Source organism: Protopterus annectens, chromosome 3.part1, assembly GCF_019279795.1.
Source record: "Protopterus annectens isolate FY-2018-M chromosome 3.part1, PAN1.0, whole genome shotgun sequence".
In the NCBI taxonomy this organism is placed as follows: domain Eukaryota; kingdom Metazoa; phylum Chordata; order Ceratodontiformes; family Protopteridae; genus Protopterus; species Protopterus annectens.
Genome location: NC_056732.1, coordinates 1158885803 through 1158893353, shown reverse-complemented (window position 1 = coordinate 1158893353; position 7551 = coordinate 1158885803).

The following is a 7551-nucleotide window of genomic DNA, read 5'->3' as shown; positions in this document are numbered from 1 at the left end:
TTGTAAGCGTAGTTTGACATGTCATATGTCTTGTTTAGTATACTGTGCCTCTGTCTACCTGTGACATAACATTGATACCCAGGGTAAACTCTCCCATCCACTTATTAGGATTCCTGTTGAGGGGACTCAACCAGTGTCTCTATGGACAACCTGTACTGGTAGTTTACTCATGTGTGGGGGTGGCTTCTGTGTTTTGGATAATGCAGTACAGCCTGTCCTATATATGTCAGTGCTGGGGTTCAGGTCCCTCATGTGCATAGCTCCCTGCCATTCAGATTGTACAAGGTGCAGCATGTGCATTGATTCCAGCTTGGACATGGCTTTCTACATCAGGCACAGCTTGCATCTGGGTGGACAGCATGGCAGTGTGTGGAGCTGCACTCTGTTTAATCAGACTACACATTACATGTGTTCCAGCTCTGTCATACACCTGGTGAGGTACTGTTGTGGACTTTACAGGTGCTGGATGTGTGTGCATGAGGTACACCCCACAGGGGCTGTTGTGGTCATTTCTAATGCTGATGAAAGATAACTGCAGAACCAGAATGACCTCCCCTTAGCTAGATGTCAGACAGCATGGACCATACAATCACAACTGAAAACAGGACCCTCCACAAAGGGAAAGTGTCCTGTCTGGTGGACCCAGCCATAAACAAACTGTATGACAGATGAGGGTTACTAATGCAAGACAGAGCTACATCTCCAAAAGGGAAGACAGCTGTGATCAGCACTAGTAGAAAGCTACATTATCTCATAAAGACATGCAAGGTCAACTTGGGGACATAAATCACCAAAGACAATGAAGGTAACCACACTGCTTTCTTCAGTTATGTCAGACACCTGGTTGTGAACCCTCGGATATGCTCAGAGTTGGTACACAACAACATATATTCCAGTGACCTGACAGATATTGGCAACATTCCGGCGGACAGCTTCAGTGCGATTTACCCCCTCCCTCACCCCAAAACAAGATAGTTATCACTGCTGTATGTAACCTCACTGTCATCTTGGATGTCCATGTGAGAGCCACACTCAGCAAAGACAAGTACACAGCATCCATGGGACCTGCTGGTATCTCCAGTTGCATGCTATGTTAACTCCAGAAGGGGCTGGACCCATATATACAACTGCTATTTAACCTTAGTCTTGCTACAGGATATGTACCTGAACACTGGCATACGGCAACAGTGGTCCCACTCCACAAGGGGGATGCCTCCACAGACCATGGCAACTACCACCACACAGGCTTAACCAGCCTTGTCTGCAAAGATATGGGAGGAGTCATGGAGCTCTTACACACACACATTACTGACCTACGGACCCTTGTTCCCACCTAGTTCAGCTTTGTACAGGGCAGATCCTGCTTTTTGCACCTTTGCACCCAAAAAGTACCTACCATGAAGATCAGGGTTCTTCAGCACATGTCATATGCTTCCAGAATAGAGGAAGTCCAGCTTTGTTCAGTGTCATACCGCATACTTACAGGTGACCTATGCCTGATCTACAAGACCATGTCCAATCAGGATTTGGTGGACATACTCCACTGCAAGCAATTCAAATCCACCAGAGCCATGAGAGCTGAGTATTTGAACCTCAGCACATACATGTATAGGACATGCTGGAGGGACAGAGTCATAACTCAGAGGCATCTCACACTCTAGCAGAGTATCCCAGTTCATGTTTGACAGAGTCCCTCACTGACTCTCTTCAGGAGACATCTGGACAACTGCATATGAGACGGAGGCACAGACTAGACAGAGACACAGTCATGTTATTCAATTACGTAAGGGGGTCATAATGTGTCACTACTAAGTCAGAGGCACAATATTCAGAATCTATTCTGTACACTTATTACCACTATAAGGGGTGGCAATAGCCACATCACTATGGCTAGGCTTATACATGTACTAGGGCAGATAGCCTAGTAGTACACTATGACACTATGAAACACCGGTGTATGTGTAGCTATTGTCAATCAAACAGTATGATGTGGCTTGGGGCTTGATATCTCCCTGTATTCCAACATTGTTTTGTCTATTCCTTCTAGCATGTCTAGGGATCAGTTGCTAGTGTCCTCTCCTGCTCAGCTGGTGAACCTGGGAATATTGAGGCACTGTTACAGTTGCCTCATGTACACTGACAACCCTCTCCTTCTGCCATAAAACACACATACATGTGAGAGATGCAACTATATAGCCAAAGTGGAGGCTGAGCTCTCTCAACATAGGACTAGCAAGACCAGAGAGAGGTGAAGGTAACCACACACACATCTTTAATCCAGTCTCACATGGCACTGTCACAACTTAAGATCATACACATAGACACACAGAGACACTCTCGGAGGCTCTGATCAGAAGTCTACCAGAATGGCGGTGGCCACCACAGCAGACACTCACACAACTGCCTCCACAGGGCACAGCACATGCAACACATTGACCACAGAGTCGGTGTGCCAAACAGTCACAGCCCTTAAGGCCAAACACAATGCCAGACACACTTGTCATAGGTGACTCCATAGTCAGACACACTGATGTCCCACTCACCAGATCAGGTACAGAGGAGGTCACAGTAAGCTGCCTATCGGGCACTGGAATCCACCACATAATGCAAGCACTCAGGTCACTAAACTGCAAGTACAGGTCTGACCCAGTCATAATCCATGCTGGTGTGAACGACCTGAGATGTACCTCCCTGGACTACATGGAAAGAGACATAGAGGATCCCTCTGATTATGTAGGCCAGGCAGGTATGACCCTGACCTTCGCAGTATCCTACCTTCACCAAGTATGATGCCACATAAACAGAGACAAGATGATCAGCTGTAGTATTTTGCTTAGACTATGGTGTCATTCTAAGCGGGTCCAATGTCTGTCTGCCTGGGATGACATGCTGGACAGGCCACGGTGATTTGCAAGGGACGGCTTGCACCTGTCACCCCTGGGCTTCCGGATTTCAGATGATGCTCTTGCCACACCTACCACCCTAGAACACAGTAAAGGAAAGACACTAAGGGTAATGCTGCTCAATGCCCAAGGTCTCAACCTCAAGCTGCTCACACTCTATGCCCTTCTCAGTATGTAGCACATTGATGTCTGTGCTGTGCCTGAAACCTGGTTCACAGCTTCTGACAGCACCCCGGCACTATCGGGTGTTACCTCATATCATGCATTCCGGCACCAGCATCCCGACAACACCAAGAAGGATGGTGGGTGTCCATATTCATCCAGAACACCCTCACCTCATGGTTGGTGGCAACACACGATGCATCGGAGACCATCCAGGTGCCAGTGACCGTAGGCAAGACTGCTCTGCAGTTTGTAGCATGTTACATGCCACCCGCTCAAACTCAGGTACCTCACACAGCTATCCTGCAAACACTGAAGAGGATAAATGTATCTCCAAACACCATCCTACTGGGTGATTCCAACTATCCACATATAGACTGGGATCACTAATCATGCCACAACACTCTAACACAAAGGTTCCAAGAGTTCATACACTGAAATGCCATGGAACAACTGGTCCCAATCCCCTCAAGTGGAGGCAACATACTAGAACACATCATCACGAACATGGGGTCACACTGTTCAACACCAGACATATACCCATCATTGGTGAGATCAGATCATGGACTACTCTCAGTGGGAGTCCACATCCCACCCACACCCCAGATGGGAAATGAAACGGTGAAGACCTTCTCAAATGCCGACTTCACATTTCTGAGGACTGGTGTGGTCTCTTTCAAGGCCCCCAGGTCAGCAGACACCATTACCCAAGCCACTGTATCACTTAGAAATGCCTTCTACCAGCACCTCCAGGACTGCATGGTTCAGGCAATCCCAAATAATAATGACTCTTTGTACCACAGGCAAGCATCCAGTCTGGTGGACCCTAGCCATAAACAAGCTGTACAACACAAGGAAGGAGCTACTACAAGATAGAGCGTAATCCGTGGGGAAGACACCCTGCTCATTGTGAGTAAAACACTGGGTTCCCCATACAATCATCCGAGGCATGTTTTGAGAGTAAACCCACTCAGGACTCAGGGACAATCATGAGGCCTTTTTACCTATGTTTGAAACCTGGGAGGAAACTCCCAGATATGCTCAGACTTAGTTCAGAATAATGTTGATATCACTGCACCTACAGACATTAGCAACATACTGGCTGACAGGTTCAGTGCAGATTTCTCCCCCCCTCCCCCCAACTGGGGGATATGTACACTCGAGGATTGTAGCCCCGCAAACATCTCCACTGCTGGGGTGGGAACTGCTCAATCCAAGGCAGAAAACACTTTATCCATGGGACCAGATGGTGTCCCCAGTTGTGTGCTCCATGAACTCAATGAGTAATTACACCCGCAGTTAGGGCAGCTGTTTAATCTTAGCCTCACCTCAGGATATGTTCCCAAGGAGTGGCATACAGCAATGGTGGACCCACTTCACAAAGGAGGTGCCTCCACCAACCCCAGAAACTACCATCCCATCAGCTTGACAAGCCTGTTCTGCTAAGCTATGGAGAGGATCATAATGGGAATTCTAAATGAAGACATAGGGGACTTGCAGACATTGGATCCAATCCAGTTTGGCTTTGTCAAGGGCAGATCTTGCCTTTTAAACTTGGTTGACTTTTCAAAACACTCACCCAGGCCATTGACGTGGGCAAGGCAGTCCACACAGCCTACCTTGACCTGGCAAAGGCTTTCGACACAATACCCCACTCAGGTATCATTGAAAACATCACCAGCTTAATTGTGAACCCATACATCACAGCATGGGTTGCAAACTGGCTAAGTGAAGGAACACACAGGGTCAAAGTTGCTGGTGCCAGTTCACACTCCAGAGCTGTCACAAGTGGTGTCCCACAGGGCTCAGTCCTGGGCCCACATTTGTTCAGTATCTACTTTTCAGAAGTACGAGCAAACACAGGAGGATTATGGCTGACAAAGTTTGAAGATGACTGCAAACTGGGAAGCATAGCTGGAAACCCATCTGACACAGACATGACGCAGACATCCTTCAGAAGGGTCTCATAGACACAGATAACTGGTGCCACGGCCATGGCCTTACATTAAACACTAAACAATGCATAGCCATACCCTTCAGGAAGAACAAGGTTACCACTACTTCCCATCTAGGTGGCAATCCTCTAAGCACAACGTAGGTTATCAGGGACCTGGGCACCCAGGTTGACAGTGACCTTTTGCTTGACACTCACATTGCCAGGGTAGTTTGGAAGGCCTTCTACATTGGCCACCTCATCATGCAGTGATTCGCATCTAGATCAAGGGAGGTCATCGTTCCCCTGGACTCATCACACCAATGATTGCATACACTGCCCCATTCAGATTGGATGGGCCCACAAATTCCTCGACAGGAGGTGAAAGGGTCTCAAACATATTTCTTATGCTGCCTGACTGAAGGAATTCCAGCTGTATTCAGTCACTTACTGACTGCTCAGAGGTGACCTGTGCCTGACATACAAGGCTATGTCCAACCCAGAATTTATGAACATGCTTCACCTCAAGACCTCTACATCCATCAGAACTACAAGGGCAGGAGACCTAAACCTCAACACAGATATTAATAGGATGTGCTGGAGGGACAGATTCATCACCCAGAGAGTCCATATGCTGTGGAACAACATCCTGGTACATGTGGGGCTGAGCACCTCACTGGCTTTGTTCAAGTGAGATCTTGACCAATGGATGGGAGATTGCAGGTATACCCCAGGGATAACCTCAGTATCACTGCTTGACAGAGGCACAGCAAAATAATGGGCATATTATCCATCAACTTGCAGGGTGGCAGAAGCCACAAAACTCTGGGCTAGGCTTATTAATGCCCTAGGGCAGATAGCCTAGTATGAACCTATGGACATAGGCCTGGGGCAGTTCCTGCTATTAGGACAGTGGTCTGCAGCAGGCTATATAGTAGTAGTCGGTTTTAGCCATTGGTTTTGACCATGGCTATTCCATGTTGCTTCTTGTTGTGGTACAAACATGGGTGTGTGGTTATCCATGCTATTTATTGCTAGACACCCTCATTTTGTATCTTGTTCCATGTTTTTGCACATGTACATCACTGTATGACGTGCAGCTGTTTCCGCAGGGTCATATGCGTGGATATGGATGTTAGTTGGGGTCCTCAGGTGTGCATATTGTACATGATATTACATTACTTAACACATGGCATTCATGCCTCAGGTGGTGCTGCAGGGCCACATCTGTCGGATACACATACTACACTCCCTGTACATTTGGAAGCAGGTTGTGTCATGTTAGGCATCCCTGTTACTGTATGAGTGAGTCAGAGCGGTATCAGTCCCAGTGTTCCTACTGACCAAGCGTATGTGCTATGCGTTGCCTCTTTGCCAAGGCCAGGGCATACTGGGCACGCCTCCTTCTGCCTACTGGGACAAGGTCAGGTTGTTCCTCCTCCGAGTCACCCCTGCCTGTGGTGGCCTTGGCAATGGTGGGGGGATGTTTGGCCCAGCCCTGTGCTGGTCCTGCTGCAGCTGTTTCCGCAGGATCATATTATGTAGCATAGCACATATCATGATCATTTGGGTACATGTAGTTGGTGTGTACTGCAAAGCTCCACCAGACGTGTCCAGACACCGGAACCATGACTTGAGCAGCCCAAACACACGCTCTATGATATTACGTGTTTGTGCGTGTGCCTCATTATGGCGTTCCTGTTCAGGTGTGTGTGCATTTCTGATGGGTGTCATCAGCCACGGCTCAAGTGCATAACCTGCATCCCCGACTAGGTGTCCGTGTGGGAAGTCCCCATTGGCAAATGATTGGTACAGCTGCGTCAGATGCCAGATGTGGGAATCGTGGTAGCTCCCAGGGCAGCCAGCACACACATTCATTATTATGCCCTGGGCATCACACACGACCTGGCAGTTGATGGAGGGGTATCCCTTGCGGTTAACGTAGACTCTACCCCGCTCACCGGCTGGTGCTTTGATGCATATGTGCGTGCAGTCTATTGCACCCAGCACCTCAGGGTATCCCGCTATTTGCTGGAAGAGACGCATATTGCTGGCCACAACCTCACGGTCATTAGGGACATATATATGATCACTGACATGTGGTGACATGGCATCCAGGAACTGGTGCAGTACCCTGGAGGCTGATGCCTGTGATATCCCCATCATATTGCCAGTTGGTCTCTGGAAGGTACCTGTTGCTAGTATTCTTAGGCCAACACATACCTTTGTTTCCACTGGGATGGGTTCCCCTCTGTTGGTTCTGTGTGTGAGGTGTGGCCTGCACAGCTCAACAATCTGCTGCAGGAGCTCTCTGTCCACTCTATAGCTCTACTATCTCCAGCTCATGTAACCCATGGTAGGTGACCCTGGGCCTGTATACTCTTCTCCTTCTCCTCACTCTGGGTTGTCTGTCAGCGTCTGCATTGTCACCACCCTCAGCAATTCGCCTATGCCTGACTATAATAGCCATGGCAGCCCCTAGCATTTCTGCTCTGAGTTCAGCTTTTTTTCAGTTTTCAATTCTGATAGCTTAGTTTCTGGCAGTATCTCTTG